The sequence below is a fragment of the Mus musculus genome, chromosome 1, assembly GCF_000001635.26.
Source record: "Mus musculus strain C57BL/6J chromosome 1, GRCm38.p6 C57BL/6J".
Taxonomy (NCBI): Eukaryota; Metazoa; Chordata; class Mammalia; order Rodentia; family Muridae; genus Mus; species Mus musculus.
Window position 1 is genome coordinate 158341142 of NC_000067.6, and position 16804 is coordinate 158357945.

Here is a 16804-nt window from a genome sequence, read left to right on the forward strand (position 1 = left end):
TGCTTTGAGTCCAGAAGACGGCACACCATCAGCCCACACGGGCCTGGGTTTCTGACCGAGGCACAGAGGTATGCAGAACTATTTACAGGAGGATCTCAAAGAACATTTTAAGTGCCAAACACTGTGTGTGTTCCCAACAAGAGAAGTGACCAGAAAAAGCTCTGAAACACAAATCAGGGGTTCTAATCAATTTCACATCCCTTTTGTCATTTGTACCCCCTTTCTGGCTAATATTTTTTAGGACTGTTTAAAGTCTGGCACTTAAAGCTTGCTGTGTGGGGTAGCTTCCTCTTCCCATTCAACACAATTCCCATAAAAACACAATGTCTGTATTCTATTCTTGGTAGATGGTGTTTTTATGATCAAATATCTGACTCAAGTACTTGAGGCCACTGGGAGTCCACTTTCTGTGTCCCTCCTTGCTCCTATGCCGGGAAGGATTGCCATAAACTAAGAATTTAACTGATGAAAGCCCCAGCAGATATTTCTGGCCCTGTGTTCCTCTGTTGTTTGCCTGAGCAAAATCTATCATTACTCTATATGCATATGGCATGTGTCAACTGTTTTAAAATTAGCCAATTTTCCTAAGCGTAAAAATGGAGTTTTGTCATATCACATGAACCATATATCACAAAAACAAACCAGGTTTTGTTATAGCTTCCCCCCCCTTTCTGAAATGCATTAAGTCTTTCTAAGTCACTGCCAAATCCATTTCACTCGCTGCATTTGTGAGATACATTTAAAGAAATCAAGCATAGGGGGAGAAAATAAATTTCATACAATGCCTTCATCTGGAAAGACATCCAGTTCATTACCAAACCAACCACGCCTAGGAGGTCGGACTGCTGGGGAATCTTCTAAGTGATCAATAAATACAGCATTTGCATGCTGCCCTGCACTGGAAGCTTAAGATAGGGGAAAAAACAATAAAAATAAAAGTAAGATTAGGAACAGAACTGTCACAGAACGGACATTCTTCAAACACTAGACATTATAGGTGATAATTCTGCAATATTTCATGCACCAAGCAATTCTGGGCTGTGAATTTTGCTATATTCATTTAATAGTTGTGTGCACTGAGGCTTGAGCAGAAAAGTAACTGGGCAAGATCACATGATCAGCCCTGAGCAGAGTCTGTCAAAGATCTGTGTAGCTTGTGCTGGGTTTTGCTACTGGTGGTTTCTTCTTTTTCACACTCCTTATCCCACCCCCCCATTTTATCCCATATCTCTAGATAGGAGAGAAAGGATAGAGGGGAGAAAGAGAGAGAGAAAGATCTCTGAATCTTATTTCTTTCTTCTTTTTTTCTTCTTTGAGCATGACTACTAATAAACCCCAATCAATGCACCCTCCCCCACCAACTCCTAACCCCCAACCCCCCAACCATGTCCATCTTGGCTCTACCATTTATATAACCTCTGAAAAGTTCCCAGAATTCCAAATGACACACAGCCACATAAATTATCTTCAGCTGGCAAAGCCACTTCTCTGCTAGAGCACGAGGCAAATTATAGTCAGCTGCTGAGGAAAGTCCAAAGCAGCCCCATATCCCCACCCTGGGGATTAAAATGAAAACATATTCTTATCACCACAGATCTGCACTCTGATTAGTAGTGTCTGAACCTCTTCCCTCAGTGACTAAGGTCTTTCCCACAAGTGAAGGAAAAGCCATTGAGCATCTAGGTTTTGCTATGGAAACACAAGGAGCTAGCTATGTCAACTCTTGCATCCTAGTTTTCTTCTCCTGGTGGGGGTTATGTAGACAGGCATTATCTTTAATGATTGTGGATTGGAGAAGGACTCTGTTAGGTGATTCTATGTAAGCTCCTATACAATGCTTTCAAATGTTGCTAGGAGGGGCTGTTATCCAGGCAACTGTCTGTTCTGTACATTTTGAGGGGCCTGTAATCCTTCTGAAAAGGGAAAAACATGAGTCTTTCACTTAGGTTAAAAATCTGTGAATTTCTCTTTTGAAATGCTTCAGTGTTAATTGGGAGACAGCACATTAAATCATTATTAGTCATTAATACTTCAGCACAAATGAGTTGATCAAGTTACTGAGACGCGTGAAGGGGCCTTAGGGAAACTGTCGCCTTGATGGAGGTGGTAGGGAGTTGCCAAGAAGGGCAGTCTCAGGACTGCAGGGACTGAGAGAGATGCTGGCTGTCAGGCACAAAGGAGCATGGCTCAGTCAGGCAGAGAAGGGACCGGAACTAATCAGCTTAGTTCTGGATAGGATTGCTTCTACAAATGTTGCCAGCCTTTCTCACCCCTCTATATCCACGCACACGCACACTCACACATGTGCCAGGCTATGCCTTCTGAACTTGCTGCAAGTGTGCTTTATGTAAGGCTTTTAGGAAAGGCCAATCATCTCTAGGCAAGAACCTTCCTGGCTTCGGAGGTGAGGGGGGACTCGTAACACATAATTTTGCCTCTAGGGGTCTCCAGAGCCTGGAGGCTTCGTGAGGATACTGGCCTTACTCTGTGATTTCTGAGTCTCAAATTCCCAAGGCCAAAGACCTAGGAAGAGGCACAGTGTTCAGGAAGTCTCTGGGGACCTATCACCCACAGGGACGCTGCTCATCACCTGCACCCATTCCTTGTGTGACAACATATTTATAGTATGCTAAGTGGCCAGATACAGTGAAGGGGAGGCAGAAATGAGTTGCCCCTGCAGTAGTTATGCACCGCCTAGGCATTTCTATTCCTCAAGGGGATTACAAGGACTTCTCTGGAGCCTAGACCCCACACTATCCCAGTAATTCAACTGAAATCTGGGCTCCAGTCCGGCCACCTCCAGCTCAGGATGCTGTGCCCTGCATGAAGCTCCCAAGTGAGGAATAGAAGTGGATACCTTCCAACACTGCTGCTACTGGGCCTGGACCCTGGAAAAGAAGCTGCCCCTGACCTAGAGGATCAGGAAGAGCCAAGGAAGCAGATCTGCTGCAAGGGTCTTGGAGGACAGGAATGCTTTGTGAAGGCAAAGAGGTGAGGTAAAATCTCACAGCCGAAGCATGCTGGTCTCCAGTAAAAAAAAACTATGAGATAGGTTAATAAATATTATTTCCATCCAATGTAGATTTAGGGATTAGTGACCAAAGTCACACTCTCTAATTCATTCAATCCACTGTTAAAATCCTAACACTGCCAGGTTTGGTGGGGATACCTTTAATCTTAGCACTTGGGGAGACAGAGACTTGGGAGGGTCTCTTTGAGATGCAGCCTGGTCTACATATCAAATTCCAGGCCATGCCAGCCAGAAGACACACCATGACCCTGTCTAAAAGCAAGCAAACAAAAATTCCCAGTACCATTATTCCCCAACTGCTGAGATCTCAGATCAGTGGCAAGCAACTCTTCTTACTCAATTCTTCTCATTTTTATTGAGTATAGTGAGGGGCGCTTCCTTTGTGTGGGGGGTGGAGGGTGTTGGAATTGGAGGAGACTGCACATGTAAGCATAGTCGGTGCCTGGTACAGTTCCTGGCACACAGCAGGTGTTTATTCATAGACATTGAATTTTATGCATTTTCAATCATTGAGAATAAGAGAGAGCAGTAATTTTTCCTAGTCTCACGGAATGTCACAGATGTGTCTGTGTTGGCAAAGGTCTTAGATTTTATGATCAATTTTAATATATCACCTATTATTTTTTTTTTAAAAATGGCAAGGCTTGCTTTTGGAAGGATCTCTATAGTACATATTTTTCAGTGTGTCTCCAAGTGCGTTTTCTGTTCTAACCAGGAGGTGCCTTGGGCAGAACTTTTGGCTGGGGAGAGAAGTGTGGGATGACCCAGCTCCAGGCACCTACGCCTGCCCCAAGGAGAGCCTTCCATATGCATTGGCTGGGTGTATTAGAATTCTAGATGAAGATTTATTAATGAAAGCCCTCTGCCTTCCTAAAAGGTTAAAAATCTTGTGAAGTTCAGGAAACCCTTCCTCCACACCTAAGGAGACTCTGCTCTAATTTTGTTTTGAAAGCCTTGCTCTTTTGAAAACACACACACACACCTGTCTTCAGAAAGGCCCTTGGAATACTCAGCATGCGTGCACTAAGTGAACAGGCCGTGTAAAGCTTTGCACTAGAGACTCTTCAGGGCTCTGTCTGCATTTCTGTTTTGGTTTGTTTTGCCTGCTTTTGCATTCCCAGTGTTTGAGTTTGGGTCACCTTTTACCATCTACCAGCCCTGGTGGCCTGCTCCCAGGAATCCCTTCAGAGTTAACAATGCTTCTACTTAAGAAACAGTCAGATATCAACAGCTTCTCTTACCTTGACCACAGAGCTACCTTCCCCCCCAGGACACAGCCTAGGAACAAGGATGAGTTGCAAAGTCTAACGTTCAAGCAAAGGGCTTCTGCATCGGATAGATTTAGGGTCAAGTGTGAACTCACCCACACTCAGAAGCCTGAAATGGGTCATTCAGTCTCTGGGAACTTCCATTTCCTTACTCATAAACAGAAAATGCCCCACTTTAGGAGGTTTATCCCAAGATCCAAGGAGAAAATACCTGGAAAGCACTATAGGACCTGGCGGTTGGTAAGGGTTCTTAAGGAAATACCTGATTCATCTCCCCCAGCAGCGAGAATTAAAGGTGGTACCGAATCTTGTTGGCTATGCTGGGGTCCCAGCTTTCACCTCTATGGAAGTCAACATCTCTCAAGTGTTTGTCTTTGGAGACACAGAAACAGCAGTTACCATTTTCTGAATGCCCATTTTGAGGCAAGTCCTTCTTGGATATTTGTCAATCATTGTCTCTAATACTCAGAAGATGTTATCATTTCCATTTTTAGGTGGAGGTACCATAGTTCATGAGTGTTCTATAACCTAGCTGATGTTGCACAGCTGGTTAGTAACCAACACAGGACTGGAGCTGCTCTGACTAGGAACTTGGTCTTTCCCCTCCTGATAGCTCAGAGCCTCCCAGACTGTAAGTCAGAAACTCTTATGCACTAATCAGAACCTGAGGCTACGTCCTTTGAACTTACTTTCCTCGGTTTTAGTCTATAAAATAAGAATGGCGCTCCCTTCATGAGGTAGGAATGAAAATTAAGTGAGATATTACAACAAAAATGAGCCCAGTGCAAGTTCTACTCATTTCAAGATGTATCTTAAATATTTATGAGCTTGTTCCAGCTAGCTTTGGCCTGCTTTTCAAATCATTTCTTTAACTTTTATTATAAAATATTCACAAAGGACAAACAAATGGATAGATGCATGTGTAGGATGCCAGTGGAGATTGACATAATGACCCAGCTGCCACCCAGCTGTCCTGTCACCATCTCGTAAGCTTTCTGTTCCGCATGCCCCTCCCTGATCAGATTCCCTTTCTCATTGCTTCTCAGCCTTTTGGCTAAGATCAAGTGCAGATTCTCTTTCTTTCTCCCTCTAGCCCAGTTCGGTTTTCACCTTATTCCCTTTTGCTCATACCTCTGGGTTGTCTCTGGCCTTTGCTGTGCCTGTCACTCCACTAAGGTTCTGAGTGACACTTCGTTCACAGGAGAAAAGTAAAATAAAAGTGATTTAGTAAAGCCGTGGTGTGTGTGTGTGTGTGTTTGTGTGTGTGTGTGTGTGTGTGTGTGTGTGTGTGTGTGTGTGCATGTGTGTTTTCACATGTCATCATGTCATCTCTTTCTATCCTTGTCAAGAGCAGCAAGCTGGATGCTTTATGAGATGTGTGGTCATCGAAAAGAACTGGAGGAACAAATAGTCTGGGGGAGGGGAAGTTTGAAGGCATCTGAACTGTCACCATCCTGAATGTGATACTCCTTGGACCACATCAACGGAAGCCTCTGTTCCCCTAGCTCCCTCTTTGAATGCCCAGACTCATCCTTATCCTCAATCCAGAGCACCAAATTAGCTATAGCCTCCAAGAAAAGTTCCTCCCAGAACACTACCCTAGTCATGCGCTCCTACAATATCTTGCACTACCAATAGATGTCTCATTTGATTACTGGCCTGGAAGGTTACTTTTGTGAAGACCATATTAAGGCCTATAGACTCAGGACCTAAACTTTGTGGAATACCAACTCCCCATCATTCTAGCTGTGTGACTTTGGACTAGTTTCCCTACCTTGTCCCACTCTCTGTTAAACATATTTACTTAATATATATTGAATTTACATTTAATAAATATTAAATAAATCATTTAATGCATAGTAAATACACATTTCTTTAAAATATATTATATTAAATATATTACATATACTTATATATTTAATGTATTATGTTTATTAAATATAAAATATTTAAACATATTTTTATTTATGGGTATGTATGTGCTTGTATTTGCACATGTGTTACATGTGTGCTGATGTTCACAGTGGCCAGAAGAGGGCATTAGATTCCCCTGGAGCTAGAGTTATAAGCAGTTTCGAGCTGCCTGTTCTGGGTGCTGGCAACTGAGCTCAGGTCCTCTAGAAGAGCAGCCCGTACTCTTAACCACTGAGCCATCTCTCCAGCCACAGTTCCTTCGTGTCTCTGAAGTTCCGATTTATCTTACATAAGATAGAAAGGATAAACTTAGTGTACAGGATCACTGTAATAAGTAAATGAGAGGTGGTTTCCCTACAGGGCCTGACACATAAATGCTGTGAAAATGTCAGCCACTATCAGCAATGACCCCATGATCCACAGAGCCATGTTTCCCACATAATGGAAGCACCTAGAGAACAAGGCTTTGTGTCTGTTAGCCTTGGCTCCATCTCTTGTGCTGGAGGATAGGGCCTGCCTTCCAATAATTTGCTGTCTGTATTAAATACCCCGGAAGAACTGTGTCTTAGAATCCCAATGTCAACACCACTGCCCAAGCTACATAAACGAATCATTACATGGTGAATAGAGTGAGAGAGATTTGAGCAAGAAGTGTGGGAGTACAGAGGAGGAGGCAATTAATTCTGTCCCAGAGTCTCGGAGAAGCCTACACAGAGGAGATAATGTTTACAGAGTCTTGAGGCTCAGGAACCCCCAGGAAGCAGAGAGTAGGACAGCAGAGGGCACTGCCAGAAAACACCATGGCACAGCCAAGAGCCAGGGTGCTGTGGCTTCACTGAAGGCTGCAGTGGGATGGGGAGAAAGGAGAGGCACATAGAGAGGCCGTTGGACCAGCTCGAGAAGAAGAAGCTTTGTTTGTTAGGCTAAGACATTTGGAGCTCATTCTGATGCTTGTGGGGAGCCACAGGAGAATTGCAACGAGAGGAGAGGCATAATCAAATTTACCATTTTGAAAGATCATTCTGGCTGCAAGGAGGAAGCAGACCTGGTTTAGCCCTGGAGGCAAGAAACAGGGAGAACAAATGCAGGAAGGTCCAGGCAAAAAGGGATGAGTCTGACTTCAGAGAGTGGCAGGAGGTGCGACCAGGAGTGCAAGGTTTCCCTTCCAAGGGTCACCAGAGGCACACCTTTGCAGGGTTGCTGATTTATTGCCGGGGAGGAGGGGGGGAAGGGGGGGGATGGAGAGAATGGGGGAGGGGAATCGGTGTGAAAGTGAGAGGCCAATATAATTCACCTGTTTGTTTCCTCTGCATACTTGTGAGTGTGCAGCTATGCAGGCCCGTGTATTCACATGCAGAGGCCAGAGCGGGATGTCGAGTATCTTTCTGCACTGCTCTCAGCCTTATTGCCTTAAGATAGGGTCTCTCACTCAACCGGAAGCTTATCATTTCAGATGGGCTGCCTGCCTGTCTTGTGAGCCCCCCCCCCCAGATCTGCTTGTCTCCATTCCCCCAATACTGCATTTACAGACACATGCAACTATTTTGGGTGTTTTAAGCTGTTTGTTTTTCACATGGGTGCTGGGGATTTGAACCCAGGTCCTCAAGTCTCCAAATCTCTCTTACTCAATGAAGTTTTTGTTGTTTGTTTGTTTGTTCTGCTGAAGCAGAGTCTTGCTAACTTTGGTTGGCCTGGAGCTCACTGTGTAGAAGAGGTTTGCCTTGAATTTTCATTGACCCTGTGCACACCCCCCCCCCCCCCCCCCCCAGTGCCAGGGTGACATATGTGTTCCATTAAGTCCAGCTTCACATTTCTTCAGTCCCTGGAGATCTGATTGTGTCATTTGCTGAAGCAGGTATCTGAGGAACGAAATGACTACAAGCTTAGTTTGGGATACCAAAACTGTCCGTGTATCAAACTAGAGATCTTCAGCAGGAAGTGGGCATGACATTTGTTGAGTGTCTTCAATGAACTGAAGCTATATTTGGTACTCTGCTCTATCTTTACATTAAGAACAACACCCTAAGAGAGAGGTTTGTAGGTGCTGAGAGGGGGCTTGAGAGATAATAATGCCTCCTTCACATAATTCATATTTTAAAACTACAAGCAAGACTGAATAAAGACCATAGAAACAGAAGGGTTAGAAAATATAATCATAAAGGTAATCTGAAGAGAGATCATGGAAAACATGGGAAGGAGATAATAACTGCTCCCTGGGGGTGATGTGTGAATCAAGTGCAATACAGCTTGGAAGAATATTTTTGCAAATGATAGAAGGGCTAAGCAAACATGAGAGAAGTTCTAGGCATGTCCAACCCTTCTCTCGGTGACTAACAGTACCAGCATAGTTATGATGGAGGGGTGGTAGCCTTTCAACCTGTAATTAACAAATAAAATGTGATCCTCACGTCTTTCCGTTGCAATGGATAGTTTGGTAAATAATCTTGAAAAATACAGTGGTAGCTCTTCTGTCTCCCTGCCACACTAAAACATGTCTGTTTTGAAAAAACGAAAAAGTCAGGAAAGGGGAGGTCACATGATGGCAGAGAGGGCACAGGAGGGACTTCGAAGATTAAGATTAAGTACAGACAAGTATGTCCTCGTTTTTTGGAGAGAGAACCTGAAGATCATTCACTTAGTTATTTTTACTATTACACTCCCTACCCCTTTAAAAAACAAACAAACAAAAAAAAAAACAAAAAAACCAGACTAAACCAAAAGGCCTCTCACCAACTCACTCTGGGCATGTGAGCTGAGGGCTATATTGCTTTAGAAAAGCTTCCAGTGGGCTGAGTCACAGTTAGCTAGGTCCCTCCTCAAATAAATATAGGCCATGTAGGCTATTTGTGTTTCTTGCTTTTAAATTTCAGAAACCCATGCCCAGAGGCTCCCTCTGGGCCGCTCTTGACCTCTCCTTCCATGTTCTCTTTCTTTTTATGTCTCAGGCTCCTCCTGTCTCAAGCTCTGCCCTTTCTCCCCCATTAACCTGCTACTGCTCTGCAGGGCCTGGCTAGCGCGGTTTAAAAGAAATACACTGTCTGCCACCGATGGAAATCTAACTTCTGGTCCCTATATTAAAAACTAAAAGAAATGAACAAAAAAACTGGATTTTTTTTAACCCAGCATATCTGAAATATTACATCATTTAAATCTAAAATCAGTGTAAAATAGTGATATTTTTACATTGATTTTGTTTGTGTGTGTGTGTGGGTGGGTGGGGGGTGTTCTTAGAAACAGAGTCTCTTATATCCCATGCAGGCCTCCCATTCTCTATACAGTTGAGAATAACCTTGAACTTCTGATCTTCCTGCCTCTACCTCCTAAGTACTAGGATTAACAAGTGTGTGTCACCAGGCTTGGTTTATGTGGTGCTAGAGACAAAATCCAGGGCTTGAGGCATGTTAGGCAAGGAACATGTCAACAGAGCCACATACCCAGTTTCTTATAATTCTTTGTTTGTTTGTTTGTTTGTTTTTTCGAGACAGGGTTTCTCTATGTAGCCCTGGCTGTCCTGGAACTCACTCTGTAGACCAGGCTGGCCTCGAACTCAGAAATCTGCCTGCCTCTGCCTCCCAAGTGCTGGGATTAAAGGTGTGCGCTACCACTGCCTGGCTCTTATATGGCTTTTGAAAAAGTAAATCTTTTCAATTTTACAATCCTGGCATGCATTTCAAGAGCCCCTGAGCTACCTGTGGAGTTCTTGGGTGGATTTTTGCCTGCAGTGGCTCCTAATTTTACCCAATCCAGCACCCCAGGTATTTTAGCATTGCAACTGAGTTTGAGAAAAACAAATGATGGGACAGGACCAGCCACTGAAGATGGCAGAATATGATGATGGTATTCATACTTTCCTCTGCATATCAGAGTGATAATTTAAAGAGGACCAACCTGCACCAGTAGGTTAGAGAAGTCTAGCCCACTGCAGCCATCATAATTTAGCCTTCTGACACTTCCTTCCCAAACAGAGCAGGATTTCCTCCAAAATTATGAACAACACATCATGGGCCCAGGACTCTGGCTCAACCCTGAACATGGCAGTGTACATTTCTGAAAAGTAAAGAGAGAAGAAGTCCTATGCACAGCCCAGCTACTGGCCATTAGCATAAGGGTGCTAGTAGAAACAAGGGTGACAGGTAGGATTAAGGTAGGATCTTCAAGAGAGAGCTAATGTCTCTTAAGAGCTGGTTTGAGACTGTACTCTTGGACCAAATACACAGAGAGTCTGCGCTCCCAGGGAACTCCCTCCAGATCTCAGAGAAGTTAGGGAGGGGACTGTGGCAAGTCATTCTCTTCTCATGTCCAAAGGGAGCGTTCCCTATTGTAAGGATGGAGCCATTCACACAGTGGCGTGCAGCCTGAGTGATGCTTCAGACCAACTCCTAGAACAAGTGTGTGTGTGTGTGTGTGTGTGTGTGTGTGTGTGTGTGTGTGTAACTGGCTGCAGCCTTCTCCTGTGAGACAGCAGCAGCCCTTAGACTCCCCTTGGTTCTACCCAGGCTGACACCATGCCTCTCCCTTCTTTGCTCTGCTGAACAATCACAGAACCCCGTGGTACAGCTGCGGGCAGTACCACTCCCCACCCCCTCCTGTCTTTTTTTGTGGTCTCCTCCTTTGTGACTGCAACAGCATATGTTTTATTAAAAGGGAAAGAGAAGAGGAGACAAGAGGTTATGTACATGGGCATGCTCAAGAATCTTAAGATTGGAAATCTTCTGCTCAATGCTAAATGCCTAAGGGCTTTGGCATTTTGCCGGTTCCAAGTAAACCCCAAGAGGAACATTTGGGTGGAGAAATAGGAAATGGGGGAAAATCAAAGCTCTCTCTTAAAGGATTCTGATTCTAAAATATGAGAAGTCTTTTCTTGTGTTCTCTTGAAATTTGCCTGCCTTCCCCAACATCGTCATTCAAATTTTTTTTTTGATATAAAGTTGATAGGCTCTCTGACCTTGAGTAAAGCTTTTCCCATTGTATGTGGCTTAGACCTGAGAGTGGATGGAAGGCCAGGTAACATTTCCAATGTCTAGCAATATGCCCAGTATTTCAGAGCCCTGTCAGGATCCTAGATCAACTTCCGCTAGGCCGTACATGTTTAATACAATGAACACAGATACATAGGATTTCCAGGTTGCAAGAGAGGTGGCCCCAAAGGCCCATGCAGACCATGCTGGTTTCAGCTTCTCCCTGTGCCTGTGTTCCAGTGAGGGACTTGATCAACTAGAGCCCGTTAGCCCTGCTCTGCCTACCCAAAATATTCCACTCTAACTCTCATGGCTCCATTCTAATTCTCCCTTCGTGAAATACTGATAGCTCTTATTATTAGTACAGATCAATGGCTGATTAATAGGGTCAGCCTTTTGACTTCTCTTGTATTGAACTTCTGTTGAGAATACATCATCATTTACCTTTGCCTGGACATAGGCCTATTTTCCCAAGTAGACTACAAAATCATGGGGTTAAAGTTTCCTAAGGTTTTTTTTATCCCTCTGTGCCTTGATGTACTGCCAGAGGAGGACCCCCCAAATCACATCACAGCCTCCTTGCTTTGTAACGTATAAAGCAACCAAGTCAGATCGCAAACACTGAGATGGAACTATGCCTTAGAAGGAGCCCAGGGGACTGAGGTTAATTAGGAAGCAGTAAGACCCAGGCCTCCATTCCATGAGTTTTCCTACTGCTGTGTGTCCTGTGTAAGACAGATCTTCTTCTGGGGTTCTCTGCACTCCCCTTTCCAAGAAGAAGACTGAAGTCTTTCACGCTCTACATCTTAGGATAACCAAAGACAAAGGAGACTATAAGCCATCTGAGAATTATGTAGAGGACTTCTGTAAATGCTCCCAGCTCTTTGGGAAAGGAGCTCTTCAAAATATATGCAAGGACTTATTATTTAATAAGAAGAAAGAATGGCTCTCCAGAAGTAATACCACACAGTGCTCGCTTAAACACTAGCTAGGAACCTGAACACTGAACATTCCAGCCAGTGCAAAGTGCCCACACATTATCTCCAGTCCCTTCAGATTACCTCTTGTTTGTGAGTGGAGAGGGATTTTGGAGCACCCTCCCTGAGGGATAGGTCTAAGGTGGTGCTCCCAGGTGCAAGCCTGTACCTTGGGGAAGAGGATCAGGAGGAGTTGATGACGCAGGGAGCAGGGACGTTCTGTGCCCTCTGGCTTTGCTCAGTAAACAACCTGTCAGGAGGCCAGAGAGGAACACTCTGAAGGGGATCTTGAGGTCCAGGAAGAGATGTTTCCCATTCCCCAAACCAGGCCAACACAAGAAGAATCGGGCCCTTCTGTCCTCCCCAGCGTTTACCTCCTCTGACTTTTCTTGTTTCCACACTGAACACATACCACTCCATTCTGGGAAAGGAAAGACAACTCCATTTTTTTGTAAGGCGAAAGAAGTAAGAGTCAAGAATGCTTCTGGCTTCCCCATGGCTGCAGCCCAGCTGTCAAACCCCTTAAAACCAGCTGTTTTCCAGCAGCCAAGATTCTGGTCTGACGCTTGCTCTCAAACACAGTCTCCTTGCTCGGCATCTTTCCAAATTCTTCTTTCCTCACAGAAGCAGAGCATGCATCTTTTCCCAGAGTGGGTAGCAGCTATGGTACTGGTAAGATAGATCACTGTGGCAGCATTGCTTGGTCATGCTCTCAGTGCTACATAGCAACTCATTCCAGGTGAGAAGGAACTCATGAGGGCCATGTCATAAACAAACAAACAAACAAACAAAAACCAGGCATACAACTGTGCAAAATCAAGAGGGAAAACACATAGACTTCAGCATCACTCTAGCTGTTTCCTGATGTCATCAGACTGCCCCCCAGGGGATTTAGTAGAATCCTATAGCTTCCTGGTTAATACAGGCATTGCATATCTTCCAAGAGCCTGGCCAGGGGGGCGAGGAAAGCAAAGGAATCAACATACACTTGTCTAGAGAAGACCTGGGGAGAAATACTTAACTCACAGTGTATATGTTTAATTCTTCTTATTGGCCTATGCTAACATATCACTGGCCCTGTTGGATACGGTCCGGATTTTATTTCATAATTGATATTCTCTTAGCACATTTGTTCCTACTCAGGGCAACCTGCTCCCAGGACAGGGAAAGCATACATATGGTTCTTTACAGAAAGGTCTGTTCAATCACATTACAGTGCATCCAGTTGATTGTTAGTTAATATTTGGCTTAAGTCTATATACCCTGGATAAATATGTACCGTGAAGAAAGACTGCTTGGTGAAGAGAGAACTCCTCTGGGCTAGAACAGCAGTGTACAAGTTCATCCTCCTACTGGGTAGCGACACCCCAGGCATCATGGCCCGAGCAGGGGCTAGGCAGAGATGCTTAGTGTTTCTGTGAGCAGCCAGCTTCCTTCATACAGCTGTGAACACACACACACACACACACACACACACACACACACACACACACACACACACACACACACACACAGCTGTGTATGAACAGGGAAAACACTCTGATAGATAGTCTCAACAGACCCTTCCCTTCAGCACAGCAATATTCTCCCTGTAGTGTCTCCAGTGTACTACCAGGATTGACTCAGTCGATTGGGGTTTCTGTTATACCACCCAAAGGAGACTATGGGATTCACTCCTAGGAATTATTTTTGTCCCTCATTACATGTTCATAGAAGAAATAGACTGGCCTCTAAAGCATGCCACAGGGCTTTAATGACCATGTGAATACAGCTATATTGCACAAAAGAATACCAGGTCTTTAGGGTCCTCCCCAAACACAGTGAACCTCGTGCAGTTCTGTCCGGCATCAGCTAGGCAAGCAAAAGTCCTTGTCATCCTCTGCAATTATGGAGCCCGAATGAATTTTCGAAAGCTAATGGGAGTTGCACTAACTTTAAGGACTTAAACCAGGCAAAAAAAGAAAAAAAAAAAAAAAAACCAATATAGGTCAGGCAGAGTGCCCAAGCTCTGTGACAGCCATGCGACACCAGGAGGCGATTCCAGAGTCAGCTCAAACCCAAAGTCCACTGCTAAGCTCCACCTGACAGAAACTACGGGGTGGAATGGGAGTTATTCCTTTTGCTTGCAATTGCCAGGCACCAGACAAGAAGGTTGAATGAGGACTCATGAAAATCACAACGAAAGGTGATACAGAAAACCCAGGGGTACAGACCCCTGCACGATTACCTTGAATCCTTGTAAGAGTCCTTCTTGCTGTATCAGCTGCTCCCCAAACCACCAAGGACTGCGAGGAGACTCCCAAAAGACGCCTGATTTTTGTGCAACATCTCCAGTGGCAGCCTTCCAAAGTTTTTACTTCATGATTTCTTGTGGCTCTTTCTCCTTTGGGGAAATATGAAATGCCACCCCCTCAGCTTGTGAGAGGGAACGGATGTCTCTTTTCAAATTCTCCTGCTCTGGGCTTTGCTGTCGCCGCCGCCGCCGCGGCGGCAGCTTTTAGACCACTTGCCTGCTGCCTTGCCGTGGAGCAGCGAGCATCCCAGGCACCCACAGCATCTGTGAAGTGGGATCAGCACTAGGCTGGGTCGCACGCGGCGTGGGAGAGGTGAGGAAAGTGGGAAGCCAACTGAGAAGTCCCCTGTCCCTCGACCGAGGTGAAACCCAAGATCTTGCCTTCTTTTTTTTCCAACTCTAAAGAGACTCACCCGCCCTGTCATCCGAAATCTGTGCCTTGTACATGGACAGAAATCGTTCCTCAGGCGTCTGGGCTCCTTCGGCTGCCTGAGGACCTGCTGGTGTCCTCGGAGCGCGCGGCAGGTGCATTTCCAAGTCCTCCGGAACCCGTCGAGCTCAGCGGAGGCGCTGCGGGTTGAGCCGCGAGCCGCGCGGCAGGCAGGCGGATTCCATCCTGGAGCTGCAGCCCGGCGCGTCCCCACTCCGGCTTCCCGGTCCGTACCTAACCAGTGTCACCTGCAGACTCAGACACCGGATGAGTGTCTTAAGATAACAATGCTGCCCTGCCTGCCTCTCTCGTTCTTTCTTATGCACGTAGGTTGGCAGCCAATAGGACCCTGCGCCATACTCACCACAGGCTCCCATTGGCTGTGAAGCCTGGCAGGAGGCGGGTTCTGAGGCCTACCGGCAATCTCCTTTGGCTAGCTGGCAGGCTGGGGTACCAGCTCTGTTAACCCTCCCAGCTTTTTGCAGCAGCGACTTTTTCCCCCTCCCCGCAGTAAGGATAAGGAAGAATTGGATAAATTCGCGGCTGCGTGTGGCGTTGGGAGTGAGATTGGAGCGTGTCAGAGGCTGAGGAACAAGAAGTAGACTGGGAACTAATTACATTTGCTTTGGTCTTCTGAGTTACAATATTCATTCGTCCCAGCCCATTTTGTTTGCTTGCTTAACCAGAACTCCCAGAGATGGGGACCCATTTGAGCCATTTTCCTTCTAATTTGAGGTTTCATTTAGTTGTTCTGTGCTTTTTAAACCTCCTGAATTACTTAATTAGAAGTGAGCCCCCAAGTGAGAAATAGCTCTCTCTCTCTCTCTCTCTCTCTCTCTCTCTCTCTCTCTCTCTCTCTCACACACACACACACACACACACACACACACACCCCGGGGCCGGGGGCGGGGGGGGGGGAGGGAGGGGGTAAAGAGGGAGGCAAAAGACCACAGGAGCTCTGTGGTAAGATGACCAGGCAGAGAATCGCTGAACAGCTAAATTGAGACACCTCACGCCCCACACCAGACCTGTAGGGACAACAGCAAAGAGGAGAACTTGGGGATTCTGGGGAGACCTCTGAAATGGCCTGCGTCCAAAAAGAAAGAGAATTGTTTTGCCTGTGATGGTTTCCTTCTGTGTGTCTCCTTTCACTCCAGTGGCTGTCAGGAAGAGGGACTCGCATTTTTTAAAGGAAGACTAGAGAAAGGAGAACAGGACAAGCCTTGTTTCTGAGAAGCAGGTGCTGTCTGCTGAGCCTGTGAAAGGGAAGTCCGGGCAGTGGGTAAGGGAGGGAGAAAAGGAGGGAAAGAAGGAAAGAAGGAGGAATAAAGATATTAACTTTAATTGAATGGATGTGAACGATATGTTTTTGATGTTCTAATAAATGTGTGAGGCTGAAATGCATCCTACTAACTGGCGAACTACACTAAATTTTGGAAAGAGCCGTTGTTGAAGAAAGATAAGTTGAAAGTGGCAAGGGATGTGGGGGAATTCCCAGTGAGTCACATGATGAAGGCCTATATAGAGGAGAATAGGCAGAGAGGGAGACAAGTGTCTCCATTTAGTTTCCTTGAGTTGAGAGCAACATCGGAGATTGTTTTGGAAAGAAGTAGACAAAACAGAGGGCAGAGGTTAGATGTACACAGAGGAAGGATATATCTGGGGTTAGGTATAAAGTGCCCCTTTAGCCAGATGCTCTGAAAGAGTGAGGAAGTCTAGAAACTGCTTCTTATCTACAAACCCCCACCCATTTCCATCATATCTGATCTCTACTTGTTTTCTACTCTGCATCTCACCCAAGTTATTCCTTCTACACTCTGCAGGAGTCTGGCTATAAAACATGCCAGAGAATGGCGGTCCTGTGGAGTCCCCAGATCTTCAACTAAGATAAAATATCTAAATAAACTACTGAGAGTTTAACTGCTCCTGACTG

The 16804-nt window shown here is 45.4% G+C and overlaps 1 protein-coding gene across 4 annotated transcripts in view; it reads right to left on the minus strand.

Moving 5' to 3' along the window:
- Brinp2 (bone morphogenic protein/retinoic acid inducible neural-specific 2) overlaps window positions 1-15387 on the minus strand; it is a 111264-nt gene extending 95877 nt beyond the window's left edge. Inside the window, exons 1-2 of one of the 4 annotated variants that reach the window (XM_006496836.1) lie at window positions 14855-15387; window positions 14376-14531 (exon numbers count right to left, since the gene is read on the minus strand). The gene's annotated coding sequence lies outside the window, so the exon portion shown is untranslated. Of the gene's footprint in view, window positions 1-14375 lie in introns of all 4 variants that reach the window. The other 3 variants (XM_006496837.1, XM_011238810.1, NM_207583.2) reach the window with 3 other exon arrangements.
- Between the last annotated feature and the right edge of the window lie 1417 nt (window positions 15388-16804).